Source organism: Anabrus simplex, chromosome 2 (assembly GCF_040414725.1).
Source record: "Anabrus simplex isolate iqAnaSimp1 chromosome 2, ASM4041472v1, whole genome shotgun sequence".
Taxonomy (NCBI): Eukaryota; Metazoa; Arthropoda; class Insecta; order Orthoptera; family Tettigoniidae; genus Anabrus; species Anabrus simplex.
In genome coordinates this window covers 969,222,231-969,239,415 of record NC_090266.1, presented here as the reverse complement: position 1 = coordinate 969,239,415, position 17,185 = coordinate 969,222,231, and the positions used below count along the sequence as shown (strand labels likewise).

The 17,185-nt window shown below is 43.2% G+C and overlaps 1 protein-coding gene across 2 annotated transcripts in view; it reads left to right on the top strand.

Annotated features, from left to right (window-relative positions):
* LOC136863226 (uncharacterized) overlaps positions 1–17,185 on the top strand; it is a 247,233-nt gene that overhangs the window by 73,577 nt on the left and 156,471 nt on the right. The window lies entirely within an intron of this gene.

The window sequence follows — 17,185 nt, the reverse complement described above, 5'->3', positions numbered from 1 at the left end:
TCAATCTGTAGACTTCATACAATGCGATAAAGAATGCAGAATGAGTTATTTCCATCCCTGTATGTGTGAATCGTTGACTTTCATACAGTAGATGGTGTTACAAAGCCGGTCACTTTTTTGGCGCTTCTGACGAAGATGGTAAAGTCATTTCACCAGATCCCTTGTTTAAAGAGGAACAGATAAATCTGCTCCACAGTCGGAATGGGAGGCTACACACCATTAAAGGATCCAAGGTTCGGAACCCTTCACTGCGCCTGTTTTCACTATAAATGTTATCAGACTTTTCCACAAGCACGCCAGGGAGGTGTTGGATTTCACAGGCTCTATAACATGCACTTATGTTTACGTTAACACAAACAAACAATGCTCTCTTTCAATTTTAATAATAATAACTCAATAATAATAATAATAATAATATATGTTTTAACGCTGTCTTCAAAATGGGTTCTTTAAGTTGCCGATAATCTGCTGAAACGAATCTCTCACACTTTTTTACAATTGGCTTTACGTCGCACCGACACAAGTAGGTCTTACGGCGACGATGGGATTGGAAAGGGCTAGGAATGGGAAGGAAGTGACCGTGACCTTGATTAAAGTACAGTACCAGCATTTTCCTGGTGTGAAAATGAGATACCACGGGAAAACACCTTCAGGTTTGCTGACAGTGGAGGTTTGAACCCACTATCTCCCGAATGCAAGCTGGGAGCTACGTGACTCAAACCGCGTAGCCACTGACTCGGTTTTAGTCTCATATATGACAAGTTTGACCCTCCTATCTTCCTCCCGTCCTTTAACAGTATCGAGGCAATTTGAAGCTACCCAGTTGGAGAGAGATGAGGAAACTGGAATAAGCACATGCTGAGGGCAATTGGTGGTGAAGGTGACTGTGTTGTATAATCTTGGCAGAAACTGTTCCATATCATTGATAGGGCTATGATCATGTGGATGACTGTAAACATTATATTGAGGCCTCAGAGTTAAGAGAGTGGGGTGTACACTAGATTTCACTAATATTCTCCACTTACCACGGCAATAAGTCTCTTGGATATCACGAATATACGCGATGAATCGTCAGCTGGAATCTATTTGGTTCAAGCATAGTATTCAGTTCAGTACAGATATGACACATAATAAATGCATCAGGCTCCTTGGCTAAATGGTCAGCGTAGTGGCTTTCGGTTCATAAGACGCCATTGCTGGACGGGCCGGAGATGTTATCCGCGATCATTCACAATTTATATGGCTCTGGGGATGGTTCTGTTTCATCGCTTTAATACACATATAATTTACAAAAACGCACCACACTACTAACCAACACAGAAACACGTAATAGGGTTTGCGTCTGGAAAGGCATACGGTTCTCAGCAGTCCTAATTTGTAACTCAGAAACTTCAGTCGAGTACGAATGGTACAAACTAATACGCAATGTGTCGTACATCATCCGTCTGTTATATTCAAGTTGATGTGTAAACAAGAATATCCATGCCCAGCTGATTGGTCCAGGTGCTAGAGCTCTGGCTTACAGAGTCCGAGTTTGTGGGTTTAATCTCGGTTCTGTCCGAAGGTGCTCAGCATTCGGACGGCAGATTTTCCACTACGTAAAGGAACTCCTGTGGGGTAACATTTCCGTAACCTCAACGTCTCTGAAAACCGTACAATGTAGATAATAATATCAATTGCACCACCTTAGTACTTTACTTTCATGAAATTTATTTCTTTCCTTTTCTACTTAATCTGTTTGCCCTCCAGGGTTGGTTTATCCCTCGGACTCAGCGAGGGATCCCACCTCCACCACCTTAAGGACAGTGTCCTGGAGCGTGAGACATTTGGTCGGTGATACAACTGGGGAGGAGGACCAATACCTCGCCTAGGCGGTCTCACCTGCTGTGCTGAACAGGGGCCTTCTGGGGGATGGGAAGATTGGAAGGGATAGACAAGGAAGAGGGAAGGGAACGGGGGAAGGAAACGGCCGTGGCCTTAAGTTACGTACCATCACGACATCTGCCTGGAGACGAAGTGGGAAACCACAGAAAACCACTCCGAGGGTGGCTGAGGTGGGAATCGAACGCTCCTCTACTCAGTTGACCTTCCGAGACTGAGTGGACCCCTTTCCAGTCCTCGTGCTACATTTTCAAATTTTATGGCAGAGCCGGATATCGAACTCGGGCCACTGACCACTACACCACAGAGGCGGACTACTTTCATTAAAATACGACAATTTTCTCTTAACAACGCATTTTAATGAACACGGTGTAATTTACTCGTGAAAGCGGGATATCCTTGTTTTAGTAAATAGGCCCAAAAATATTGCAAATATTCTCTATTGGCTCGAGGATATATCAGTGTGGACTTCAACGTTGCTTCGGTCAATGACAAGCCTTGACTTGGGCTTGAGTCGTTACGTTAACGTGCAAGGCCGCTCGACAGTTATACAGATAGAGTTCAACGATTCACACCTACAAAACTCGCGGTTGCATTCATCAATAGCGGCGTCCTTCGCCTTCACTTTCACTTTCAGGAGCGATTACTGACCGGCAATGAAGTGAAACTTACTGTGCTCAGTAGCTCGGATGGTAGAGGGCCGCCTTCTGAAAAGGTGGCAGGTTTGATCCCGTCTCAGTCCAGTGGTATTTGATGGTTTAGGAATACGTCAACCTCTTGTCGGTAGATTTACCAGCAAGTGAACGACCTCGTGCGGGACAATATTCCGACATCTCGATGTCTTCGGAAAACGTAAAAGTTAGTGGGAATCAAAATCAATGATAATAATAATAATAATAATAATAATAATGTTATTATAATGTTATTATTATATATTTTATTATTATTATTATTATTATTATTATTATTATTATTATTATTATTATTATTATTATATTGGTTTTACGTTACACTGACTACTTTTACGGTATTCGGAGGCGTCGATTTGGCTGAATTTTATACCGAAGAAGTTCTTTTACGTGTCGGTTAATCTATCGTACGGTGCAGACAGTTTTTTTTTCAGCGGTTACAAGTATGAAGTAAAAACGCACTCCTGGTCCAAATGACTTGAAATGTATGGCAATAGTTAATTTTTTTGAAACAAAAGGACATTTTTTAAGTAAGAGGAAGTGCACTGACTGAGCAATTGTCATGGGATAGCGGAGCACTGATGCGCAGGTGTGTTGTCTACGCACCACGCGCCCCCCTGTGCCAGCGGCAGTTGTATAGGAGACCTTGTGAGCAGTGGCTGTGCATGTGACAGGTGTAACATGGAACGTCGTCGTGAGCTGACACCGTTCGAACAGGGTATGGTGGTCGGTGCCCGACGGATGGGAAGTGCGATTTCGGAAGTGGTGCGGGAATTCGGCTTCACACGATCAACCGTGTCCAGGGTGTATCGTGAATGGCTGAATGCGGGTGTCACCGTCCACAACAGACGAACGACCGGCCGTCCAGCCACCCTCGATGACCGTGACCGGCGACATCTGAGACGGATTGTCAACAGTGACAGACGGGCAACCGTGCAACAATCACGGCTCAATTCAACACAGGCCGTGCTAGACACGTCTCCCAGTGGACAATCCGTAGGAACATGGGTTCTATGGGGTATGGGAGCCGGGGCCGCACACGGGTGCCTTGTTAACCCAACGTCATCAGACACAACGACGCGCATTTGTCGCCAGTCACCAGGGATGGACACTGGAACAATGGCGTAACGTGATATGGTCGGACGAATTACGATTTCAGCTGCTCCATGCCGATGGGAGGCACCGTGTATGGCGCAGACCACATGAAGCGATGGATCCCGCCAGCCTCGAAGGTGTGGTCCAGGGCGCTGGTGTCTCTATTATGGTCCGGGGTGCATTTTCCTGGTATGGAATGGACCCCCTAGTTGTTCTGGAAGAGACTTTGAATGGTACGCGGTATGTTGAGCTGCTCGGAGACCATCTCCACCCATTTTTGGCCTTCAAGCGCCCAGGGACGGTTCTGCGGTGTTTCAAGATGATAACGCGCCGCCACATCGCACCCACGTTGCCCGGCAATGGTTCCAGGAACATGCAGCTGAGGTCCAACGACTGCCATGGCCACTCAGGAGCCCCGATATGAACCCTATCGAGCATATCTGGGATGTCCTGGAACGCAGGCTCCGTGTCATGGATCCTGCACCCACGAACAGACCAGCATTGGCTGCCGCTCTGCAAACGATTCGGTGTCAGCTGCATCCAGAGGACTACCAGGGACTTGTCGACTCACTTCCACGGCGTCTCACTGCAGTTCGCAGGGCCAGAGGAGGCCCCACACGCTATTAGGTGACTATCGCATGTCATTTACTAAGTCAGTGTATTTGTACGGGTAGTACATATCATGGGAGTCAGTATGCATTCACGATGAGTATTTGATATGCAATTTCTTTGCATTCATAATTAATTACAGCCTCCTTGGCATGGAATCAACAAAGGTACCGGTAAAGGTGTAATTTCATTCTAACATTGGATCAAATTTACTATCAGTTCAGTTCTGAAGGAAAACATTTTTCAATTTATTTTCCAAAATATACCCATACATAGTCGATGGGGTTGCAAACTACAGAACACGCCCCGCGGTGTATGGGTAACGTGCCTGCCTCTTACCTGGAGGACTCGGGTTCGATTACCGGTCAGGTAAGGCATTTTTACCTGAATGTGAGGGCTGGTTCGAGGTCCATTCACCCTATGTTATTACAATTGAGGAGCTACCTGACAGTGAGATGGCTGCCCCGGTGGAGAAAGCCAAGAATAACGGCTGAGGGGCTTCGTCGTTCGACCACACGACACCTCGTAATCTGCAGGCCTTCCGGTTGAGCAGCGGTCGCTTGGTAGACCAAGGCCCTTCGGGGCTCTAGCGCTGTGGTTATTATTTTTTCTGTCTACAGATGAGGAGGAGTTGGGAATAATTGTGGTGCAGTATACAATAACCCATCTCTCATCTTGCTTACAGTATGCTTTGGGTCATTATCGTGTTGAAACAGAGTAGTGTTCTGTATGACCAGTTTCAAAACACTGGTAAATTACCACGGATCACGTTGATGTAGCCTTCAGTATTCAATTGCCTTCGACTACTTTCAATTCACGAACATTTGCAGCACTCGTGCAGACTCAAATCATCGTATTGCCCTCGCCATGGTTCACAGCTGGTACTACATTCTTGCTGTCTAGATCTGAATTTACTTTTCTCCAAATAAACCACCGTTTATCAGACCCAAAAATTCATTAGAAAATGTTCTTTTTCTTTTCAGAAGTCAATCTCCTGTTTGTATATTTCAACAACTTCACCTTCTTTTTGTACTAATAAAAGGCTCCTTGCTTGCTGGTTTATTCATATAACCCGCTTCGTGGAGGCGATTCCAAATTATCTGAGTTGAAGCAAGGTGTTACACTAATTTAGCACCACTAATTCTGGAATTTACTGAGACCGCTAACAAACTGGTCTGTTTCTCAGTATTTAAATCTTCTCTGGTGCCACTCCGAACCTTCTTCATTATGTACTGGACAGTCTCATGAGGTCGTTTCACGCGCTTCCTTGTCCCTCGTTAGCTCAATCCTTGTTCAAGTAACGAAAATATGTGATCCTTGTAAATAGAATTCGATTCATCTGATTTACGACTCGTACTGTATCAGTAACCGACTGGAATTACATTCTCGCGTTACAATACACGACAGAGATACCGTCAGTTGCTTTCTCGAAGAAAGAATGGGGCGTAAAGCAAGTCAGTGTCTACAAACATAGTATAAGTGTGAATACTTTCTTTTCCACCGAGCAAGGGCTCCGTGGTTTCAATACGTAGCTATCAGCCTTGCACTCGGGAGATAGTAGGTTCAAACCCCTCTGTTGGCACCCATGAAGGTGGTTTTCCGTGGATTTCAGTTTTTACAAAAGGCAAATGTTGGAGCTTTACCTTAATTAAGGCCACGTTCACTTCCTTTTCACTCCTAACCCTTTCCTATCCCATCGTCGTCATAAGTCATATCTGTGTCAGTGGGACGTAATGCAAATAGGAGAAAAGAACCTTCTTTGCCAACGGAAATTCACTTAAAACATTTATGCACTAGGCCACTGTGTTCATTTTCCTAGAATTTCATATACTGGAATAGTATCCATACAGAAATATAATTATAGAGTATCATAATGTTAATTATTAGAACGCAAACAAGGTAGTATGCAGTATATGAATGCCTCCTTTACCACTTTAGCTTTATACTACTATGATTACCATGATATTTCTTATTTTTAGTTAGTAGGCCACTCTAGGTTAGAACGGGGCGTTGTAAATAATCTTCAGTGATAATTCAGTGTGTCCGTCTCTGTGGTGTAGTGGTTGGTGTGATTAGCTGCCACCCCCGGAGGCACGGGTTCGATTCCTGGCTCTGCCACGAAATTTGAAAAGTGGTACGAGGACTGGAACGGGGTCCACTCAGCCTCGGGAGGTTAACTGAGAAGGGGTGGGTTCAATTCCCACCTCAGCCATCCAGGAAGTGGTTTTCCGTGGTTTCCCCACTTCTCCTCCAGGCAAATGCTAGGATAGTACCTAACTTAAGGCCACGACCGCTTCCTTCCCTCTTCCTTGTCTATCCCTTTCAATCTTCCCATCCCCCGCAAGGCTCCTGTTCAGCATAGCAGGTGAGGCCACCCGGACGAGGTAATGGTCATCCTCCCCAGTTGTATCCCAGACCCAGAGTCTGAAGCTCCAGGACACTGCCCTTGAGGCGGTATAGGTGGGGCCCCTCGCTGAGTCCGAGGGAAAAGCCGACCCTGGAGGGTAAAAAGAAGAAGAAGAAGAAGAAGAAGAAGAAGAAATTCAGTGTATTTAATTTCCCTTCAATTACTATTGTCGTTGCGCGTGCGAAAATAAATATGTGACAGATGTTGTCGGAGAAATGCTGATCCACTGCACGTATGTCATTAACACAAGAATTCTCTGGTATGACTCCGTCAAAACTGAACCTCAATGAAACCTTACCACCCAAAATTCTACTTTTAAATATTTCACATAGCGATTTAGGAGATGGTGAGGTTGAACAAGGCTGTCAACAGTTCTGAAGGTAGTTTCGTGCGGTTTTTCCATTTTCACACCATGGTCACTTCCTTCCTAGTCCTAGCCCTGTCTCATCCCATTGTCACTATAAGACCTGTCTGAGTCGGTGTCATATAATGCAATAGCAAAAGTGAATTACTAAAACAGATATCAACAGTCACGCAAAGCTATTTGAAAAACAAACTCACGTTTATTTACGAACTATGAATATTACTCAAAGTTAGAATGTTATACATCAGTAGATAAGAAATGAAAATAGTAAGGTAATTAAAGGAATGAATACGACCATTTTTAAAATCAAAACAAAAGTGCTATAACACATACATTTTGCTCCCCTGGGATGATTTTACATGTCGTTAAATCCTCTTGCACCGGGCGAGTTGGCCGTGCAGTTAAGAGTGCGCGGCTGTGAGCTTGCATCCGGGAGGTTAGTGGGTTCGAATCCCACTGTCGGCAACCCTGAAGATGGTTTTCCGTGATTTCCCATTTTCACACCAGGAAAATTAAGGCTGTACCTTAATTAAGGCGACGGTCGCTTCCTTCCTTCCCCTAGGCCTTTCCTATCCCATCGTCGCCATAAAACATATCTGTGTCGGTGCGACGTTAACCCACTAGCAAAAAAAAAGAATCCAATTGCATGAGGTAGATATATCTGATCACCATTGGACTGATCACCCACCACTTTGGGCTCAGAATGCCACCACTTGACCATTTGCGCCATTGAGTCCGGCTCATCCAAGTCAGTCTTAACCATATGATGCTCGATTTCACTAACGAGGAATCTACTACAGGCGGAACGTGACTGTATAGATGGTATAAATTTTATATATTATGTATTATTAGTTTGGGATATTATTATTTTATATGCCTTTGCTGGCGAGATCTAGTGTTTACAGTGTACTTTGTCTTCTGGTATGGGATAGAGCAGAGGTGCTCACGCTGGGCATTTCATTCCGCGGGTGCCCAGCACTGTAAGCGGGCGGGCTGGCAGGCGATGAGCTTATGCTGTTCAGCCAGTGACGTTGTGCTACGTCACAGGCCATGAAGTTTGGGCGAAGTTCTCCCAATCACTCTCGAACACTTCGGCGATACAAGAGTTTGAAATGGGAGAAGAAGTTAATGAAAGAAAGAAAGATGTCAGAAATCAACGTCATTTTAAATTTACGTTGTAAGAAAAAAATACGTTCATTGCATGTTATGTATTTTGACCGGATACAATAAAGAGGCCTACAGTCTCAAATATTTTTGTAATGTACGTAATGAATCATAATTTTCACTATTGTATTTTAAGGGGTGCTTTAGAAGCATTTCTAATAAAATACAGACTGAAGGCGCATAAGCTGTGGCTATGCTTACCGGGAATAACATCAAGTAGGTTATTTATTTGAAGACATACTGTACATCTATTTCGTAGGTACATCGTTGTAATTTGGTCTTGGATAGTAAATATCTATGCCCTCACTCGATATGAAGCTTTCTCGCCATTTAGAGGCTAGCTATTAACATCGGACGCCTGATAAGTTTTAAATACTATTTTCAAATTCAGTGAACAGATAAATTCAAACAACACAACACTGTGCAAAATCAAGCAGTGAACTTGATTATGTCAATTTTTTTCTGAATGAATAACAGGAAATTTACTTTTTAAGAAATGGAAATACTGTTATTCCCATCCAAGGAATTGTAAATCGTAGCTTGTACGATTAAACCACTTACCATTGTAAATCGTAGAACAAAAATCATAACCTGTTAGTTTTCTTTGAATGTATAATTATGAGAAAATAAATTAGACTGTTTACATCGAGCGCAGTTTAAATCAAACAGAAATATCTTCGAAAGAACGGTTTCCTTGCGATTACAGCGTTTTTTCTTAAATACTGTACCCCGTTCAGCATTTCTCTGAGTAGTGATGGAGAGCTTCGTAATGACAATCGATCATCTCCGTTCCCTTCCTGCAGAGTCATGTCAGCCCGGCCGCACTGGGCTAGCCTCACCGAGCAATTATTTTTACTTTCATCGATCTGTCTCAGTCTTATCCTTGGCCTTGGCAATATGAAAGTGACTGAGGTATAAGCGACACTAGTAATGCCATTCCTTATGGAACCAGTCCCTATTATGAATGGTGTGAAAATGTTGGTAATAGGGTCGGTTGTTGCTTGCATTTCAGTGGGATTGGCAGACTGATGTGTAATAGGAACTTCTGGCTCAGTGAGGAAAGCAACGGGAAAATACCTCGCTCCTCATTTCCCTAGGACGCCTCTTCAATGATGCATAGGCCATCTATGACAGCTAATGGTGGAGCTGTTGAGGCTCCAAGCAGCTTTCGGCCTGAGGACTGATCACACTTTCTCATGTTATTGATATTATTGGCAGGCCTATTAATATAATCGCCTCGTCCAAATATTTTTAATCTGACGTATAGACTGGAGCGCGGTTCAGTCAGCCTGGTGAGACCAAGAGAGGCAGCGGATCTAATCAAGAAATTCAAGGAATGCTCGGCTGCGGATGTCATCAAATTGAACACCTGACACTTAGAATATCTACATGCCATTTGCCTGGTTGCAGTCGTCTTGGCAGGTCAAGAAGGCCCCTAATTGGATGTACGTGCCCCGAGCAACTATCTCATTCCTAAGTACAAACATTTTTTAAATACATGTACTTAAAATACGTGATCGAGAATAAGTTTTCTATTCAAGTTGACCCCAAGCACCGAAGTTATATAAAAAACAACAAACAGTTCTCGTTAAAACAGACTATACCTCAAGTTCAAAGTCCCATTGACTACTAACGGTCATAAAGTAGATTTAAGTGGAAAAGTGAAAACGGTTTCTTAAGTTGAGTTGTAACCTAGATTCAACTATTGCTCAAGATTTGGAAGTCTGGCGCCTAAGGACCATCTAATAAAATGTCGATGCTATAAACTTCTGAGAAGTAGAAGACTAGTATTCAGTAAGAGGAATTCTGAAGAAAGTGGTCCAAGTGGAACTTGATTTAATAAATAAACACACACTTTCTCCCGTGAATCGTTTAAAAGTATCGACGAGGCATAAGAAGTGTTTTAAGTATTCAACCTGTAAGTGTGATATATTGTCGTCTTGCCCTTGTTGATCTAATACCCTCATTTTCAGAACAAATTAAAGGACTTGTGTGAGCTGTGAACTGAACAGGGTATTCTCTTCAAGTGATTGAAATTTTCATGCACCGGAACTAACCGAACGTCGTCTTAGATTTTGGGCTTCCGGTTTCTGGGTTAGATTCCTGATCGGGCCGTGCAATGTTACTCTTGAACGGTTAATTCCCTTGGGTCAAGGAGTGGGTGTTTGTAGTGTCCCAAATATCCTGCAACTCGCACACAGCACTATCCTCCACCATACTAACACGTTATTTCCTATACACGACAGGCATCGCCCATCCTTGTCGGATGGTCTGCCTTGTAAGACTGCACCAGGCTAGTAACTGCCACATGAAATTATTATTATTATTATTTATTATTATTATTATTCGCAGTTGATAACTCTGACTTTTTCATAAAAATAGATCAGATCTTTTCAGCACAACACAAGCCGGTCAGTGACTCTACGCAGATTTTTACATTTACATCCTGGAACCCGAATATTCTGTCCTTATCTCTTGAAATATAGGGACTATGTAGAATGCCTTGTACTAGCCATTTCACTAATATTGCTGTAAATGTACTACCATATTTGTCTACCGCCATAACTTGTTTGTCCTCTTAAATTCTTCAGGTGTACTTCTGAATTCTCGTGGATTCTTAGTGATGTACTATTTCTTACCGAACGGTTGAGTTTCCTTTAATTATGGCCAGTCTCACTTTCTGTTGTTATTACTTCGTGAATGAAGCTTATAATATATTGGTCAACAACCTTGTGTTCGTAAAGGGGTGTGAAGTCTACTGATGACATTTTCTTTGCTAGTGGCTTTACGTCGCACCCACACAGTTAGGTCTTATGGCGACGATGTGAGAGGAAAGGCTTAAGAGTTAGAAGGAAGCGGCCGTGGCCTTAATTAAGGTACAGCCCCAGCATTTGCCTGGTGTGAAAATGGGAAACCACGAAAAACCATCTTCAGGGCTGCCGACAGTGGTATTAGAACCCACTATCTCCCGGATGCAAGCTCACAGCCGCACGCCTCTAACCGCACGGCTAACTCGCCCGGTAATGACATTTTTTGCTGTAGGTTGTTTTTTATCTGTACAATATGGATGTACGAATATTGGGATTAGGAGTAATTCAGGAAACAATTTTGACCTATATGCTAGGAATTGAAGTGGATAATTATGAGAGAGTTGCTTTTAGGTTTGCAGACGGCGAGAGTTTAAAATACTTCCCTCTGCAATTGTGTAAATTGAAACTGAAAAAAATTTAGTTTCATGGGTGAGCCAGGAATCGAACCTCAGGCTAAAAAGATGGAAATTCTCTTAGTTATCTTTAGAACTCTTTCTACTGCTTTTGTAATTGTTTAGTGTCAATTCAAGCACATTTAGTGGGAGATATTTCAGTACAGCTTACAGTTACAATCCATCATAGATATTGGTTAATGAATCTGAAAAATTTAATTTCTTTTATTTCTTTTTGAGTGTTTTAAAAGTTAATGTAAGACGCGCGTGTTACTTGAGCTGGTGATCGAAGTTATAAGAAAAATACTGGAGAGTTCCAAATATAATTTAACCACCACATTCGTTCGACTAGCACATGTTTATTCGCACCCAAGATCGTGCATCTAGGAATGCCAGGGAAGTGCAAGAACTATTCAGAGAGCGAGACTTTGTCACACCAGAGGAAAATATAATTCGCTTTCTACCATTTCCGTACTTCAGAAACACAAAGGTAAAACCTTTGTATCTGGACCAGATTGTCCGACTCGTTGGCTGAATGGTCAGCGTACTGGCCTTCGGTTCAGAGGGTCCCGGCTTCGATTCCCGGCCGGGTCGGGGATTTTAACCTTCATTGGTTAATTCCAGTGACCCGGGGGCTGGGCGTTTGTGCTGTCCCCAACATCCCTGCAACTCACACACCACACATAACACTATCCTCCACCACAATAACACGCAGTTACCTACATATGGCAGATGCCGCCCAGCCTCATGGAAGGCTCTGCCTTACAAGGGCTGCACTCGGCTACAAATAGCCACACGAAATTATTATTATTGGACCAGATTTAAGTTGCAAATCACCCCCAGGGAAATATTTTCTAATAATCTACAAGAGTTATGTGATTTTAAGAACGACTTCCCGTATTTTGCGGGCTACTTATAAGGTATATGTTGGAGAATGTTCTGTTTTATAATCGCGTTCGTGAACTTCGCTCCTCCACAGCACACCCTGCTGTGTTTTTAATATTACGGAACTTTGCATGTCATCTTTGCATCTTTGTCACCATATTTTGTTGCGTGCCATTCTTAGCCTGAGCTCTGGAAAGGAGATTCTGGAACTAACAGGTATGTGACACTTTGGAGCTCCACCAGAGCTTAACGTAAGTCACGTTGACAACAGCGAGTGACGGTGAGCCATTATCACTTTAATGTGAATTCCTGTGGGTGACTGGCACTAAATCCCAGTAAGGAGAAAGAACGTCCTTTAGTTGCATGTCCTTATAAGAACTTTCAAACAATGCGCTATACCAACTTACAGAGGTACACATGTGAAAATTGATGTAAATAGCATTTCGCTCTTTATTAACTCCTACTTCCGCCTCTGTGGTGTAGTGGTTAGTGTGATAAGCTGCTAACCCCGGAGGCCCGGGTTCGACTATCGGATCTACCAAAAAATTTGAAAAGTGGTATGAGGGCTGGAACGAGGTACGCTCAGCCCCGGGAGGTCAACTGAGTAGAGGGGTTTAGATTCCCACCTCAGTCATCCTCGAAGTAGTTTTCCGTGTTTTCCGACTTCTCCTCCAGGCAAATTCCGGGATGATACCTAACTTAATTTATGTTATTCGCTTTACGTCCCACTAATTACTTCTACGGTTTTTGGAGACACTGAGGTGCTGGAATTTAGTTTCTTAGTTCTTTCACGTGCCAGTAAATCTACCAACCCGAGACGGACGCATTTGAGCACCTTCAGATACCACCGGACTGAGCCAGGATCGAACATACCAAGTTGGGGTCAGATGGCAAGCGCCTCAGCCATCTGAGTCACTCAGCCCGGCTAGGGTTGTTGTGAGGCTGAGAATCCGGCCGTCAAACAAGGCTTAAATCGATAAGTAGGGTTGACTCCGAATATTTGGACGTACATTACCGCGATAGATACTACTACTACTACTACTACTACTACTACTACTACTACTACTACTGGTGGTGGTGGTAAAAGTGTTATTTGTTTGAGGTCCCTTCAATTATTGTAGATTTCAAGAATCTCCAGAGTGTTGAAATGTTGTTCATCGGGCGAGTTGGCCGTGCGGTTATGGGCGCGCGGCTGTGAGCTTGCGTCCGGGAGATAGTGGGTTCGAATCCCACTGTCGGCAACCCTGAAAATGGTTTTCCGTTTTTCCCCATTTTCACGCGAGGCAAATGCTGGGGCTGTACCTTAAGGCCACGGCCGCTTCCTTCCAACTCCTAGGCCTTTCCTCTCCCATCGTCGCCATAAAACCTATCTCTGTCGGTGCGACGTAAAAGCCAGTAGCAAAAAAAAAAAAAAAAAAAAAAAAAAAAAAGATAGAAATGTTGTTCCACTGTTATTGTGCTGAAAGCCAATGGAGGTGTCCCATTTTAGCATCCTCAGATTACACCACCCTCAGCTACGAAATTACTCGCTAATTTTGTACTTTTACCTGGAAACCGAATGGTGGAATTGCGGTATTTTGTATTCAAAAATGCCATATGAATTGGCTAGGAATCTATCCATGGCCGCCTTGGTACGAAAGTAGTGATGATTTCACTCGGTTTTCACGTCCTCCACGTGTTAAAACAAAGCTTTAGCTTTGTGAAGTGAAGGTTTGATGCCATTATCGCAGCACAGGACACAGAAACATTGTACTGTTTCGAGTTGAGCATTACTAGGTACGGTAGAACCTGCTGCATGATATTTCTGTTTATAGTAGCCGAGTTCGTGCGACCTTTAACCACTGCAAACACATTTCTGTCCTTTGGAATGTAAGAAATGTCCACATCACATATACCTTATATATAGTTCCACGGCCGCTTCCCTTCCCACCCCTAGTACTTTCCTGTCGCATCATTGCCATAAACCTATATCTGAGTCAATGCGATGTAAAACAACTGGTAAACAAAATATTTAAACATAATAATAGAAGGATAATAGGAAATACTAAAACAGATGTGTTTTACAACAAAACCCTCAAAAGGAAATGGATAATTGAGACGTTTTATTATAGTATACCGAATGTAACAAAATTCATTGTTCAAACTCTGAGGGATAATGGGAAAGACTTAAACAAATATCGTCGTTTCACCTGCGTAAACCGCTTTAAGATGATGGTTTTGGAGAAATACTGACCCGCAGCACATACATTATATTATGAAGAGGGGAGAATTCCTTGACAATATTCGCACAATATTGAACCTTAAATGACAGAACCTTATCGGTCAAAGTTCTGAGCTAAAATATTTCACACAGCGATTTTTTCAGACGCAACGCCGATTTGCTTCATTACTAAACCCTCGAACGGAAATGGATTATTGAGACAGATTTTAGCGTGAATGAGATTGAAACTATTACATTTCTATTTAATTGTAATCCTTTAAAAAGTGGTTCAAGGACTTCTGCTGCAATATAAGCTCATTCTCCTGAATTCACCCCACTTGACATTTTTTGTGTGGGAGTACTTGAAGAGCCTGGGGTACGAGAGTGTAACTGAATCGGAGGAAGAGCTCATCAGCTGGGCTGAGTGGCTCAGACGGTTGAGACAATGGCCTTCTGACCTCAACTTAGGAGGTTCGATCCTGGCTCAGTCCGGTGGTATCTGAAGGTGCTCAAATACGCCATACTCGTGTCGGTAGATTTATTGGCATGTAAAGGAATTCCTGCGGGAGAAAATTCCGGCATCTCAGTGTCTCCTAAAACCGTCAGAAGTAGTTAGTGGGACGTTAAAACAATTACATTTTTTAAGAGCTCACCACTCGTGTACTTCCTATTGTTTACTCTCTGCAGCATATGCCTGGAGTCTTTGAACATGTACGAGTTAAGTTCGAAGCCACATTTTTAAGCAATGACGGACATCTGACACACAGCTTGCTCTTAGCTAGAGCGCGAGCAAGAGGACTGGACTGCTTGCGTGTAGAGACAAATTCAACTTCAGGCTTGCATGCCCCCAGCAACTCTGCAACAAGCAGAGCAGCTTAGCTCGCACGTCACCAAACCAAGAGTGCACGCGTACTGAGCGTACAAGCCATAGCTAGAGCCTTGCACTGACGCGGATATCCGCGTATGCAAACTAAATGGTAGTGTGGATAAATTTGCTGATTACTTCTAAATAATGAAGTTTATTGATTTTCACTCAGGTATACTCCTAATTTTGCTTGTGCTTAGGTGACCCTTGACATTAGTGTGGAAGAATGGTGATATAACAAAGAGCCTTGAGACCATAAGCCGTAAATCTGACCTAAGCCAAACTTGATTCTACTTGCAATTAATGGAAGGAAGGAACAAAAGTTCGGGAAGGGAACCGCTCAATACGTCGGCAGTTGTCGGAAGAGGAAATCCCTCATAACCCTGTGACTGTAGGGGATCTGGTGTCAGGCCTGTTGCATTATGTTAACAGATCTCTCCGTTTCAATACGTTGAGTGAAATATATTTGCAGTGTCCACGGATAACCATTCGCGGATGCGGATGAGGGTACGGATGGAGATGCAGATGCGGGGTGGATGCGCATAATATTTTGTGTGTCCGCGCAGGGCTCTAGCCACCAAACCTGGGTTTCCTCAAGCCTGATAAGTTCCCCGATACCCGTTTGGACCGCCGGACTTAACAAGAGTGTATCACAATGTGTTGCCCCCTTTATGTTCGTGCAGCTAGAATACGTTATTCGTTCTGCGCAGCTCACTTGATGTTAGCGGTGCAAGTAGCAGGAAAATAAAGAAACCACCTGCAACAGACATCGAAGGGTTATTAAGAAGTGGTGTTTTATCCCAGAAAGAGGGATCAACTCCAGCAAAATAAAAATGTTAAAGTGTCTACCAAATCAGTAGGTTTCTCACAATGCAATTTGTGTAAAGAGATACTAAGCACACATTCAGGAACATCTGCTGCAATCCTTGAGCGAAAACAGAAGAGGACTGTTGTGGTCGAACGACTGTATCTATAGATATATCCCACATACTTGAAGGGTTGTGTTGACGACTGAACTCATACATTCTTCTTCAGATCTGCATCGCCCTAATACCTTCAGGCAAGCGTAACTTCGTTTGGCAATATCGCTGTAAATTTTATTAAGGGGATAATTAAGTTCCAGCTTTCGTAATATAATTGAAAGCAGCATTGGAGCGTTCGCGCTGTGAGGAATACGTCGATGCTGGTACTTGATTTGAAACGTGCCTTAGTTCCAGGCGTGTCTGTAAGGTGAGAAGGAAATTTGTTAAATTTTGAAGTTATAAAGTGACAGATCCCGTTGAAGGATTCAAATCTTATTATACAGTTGCAGTTATCTAATCAATGTAGCATCAGATGGCCACAAGCCGCTTCTCCAAGTCAAAATTGGTTAACTTGTCCATCATTTGTATTGTGCTAATGCTACGTGCTTAACGTCACTTCAGCTAATCTACCAAGCAAGCGTGCAGTTTTATGCGACTGTTTGAATCGTGATTATAGTCACAAGACGTCCAGTTTGACGTTGAATCCGAACCACGGGGACGTGACGTTTTCATTTTTAAAATCCTACGTTGCATTGGTCGGAATTCGAACCATGGCCTCTTTGATGAGATGCCAGCGACGATGTCGCTCGGCTAGCACGCCGTATTATTAGTCTTCGAAATCCAGTTGAGAGTGGTTAATATGCAAGAATTAAAAATAATACCTTATAAATAAAGCTGTAGGGGTCCGCTGTATGAAACGTCATTTATTTCGCCAAATTTTGATACATAGGCGTATATTCGTTTTAGGGCAACTCAGAATCGCATCAGTAGGTTTTAGCTTTCTGGTCTGTTTGTCTGTTTA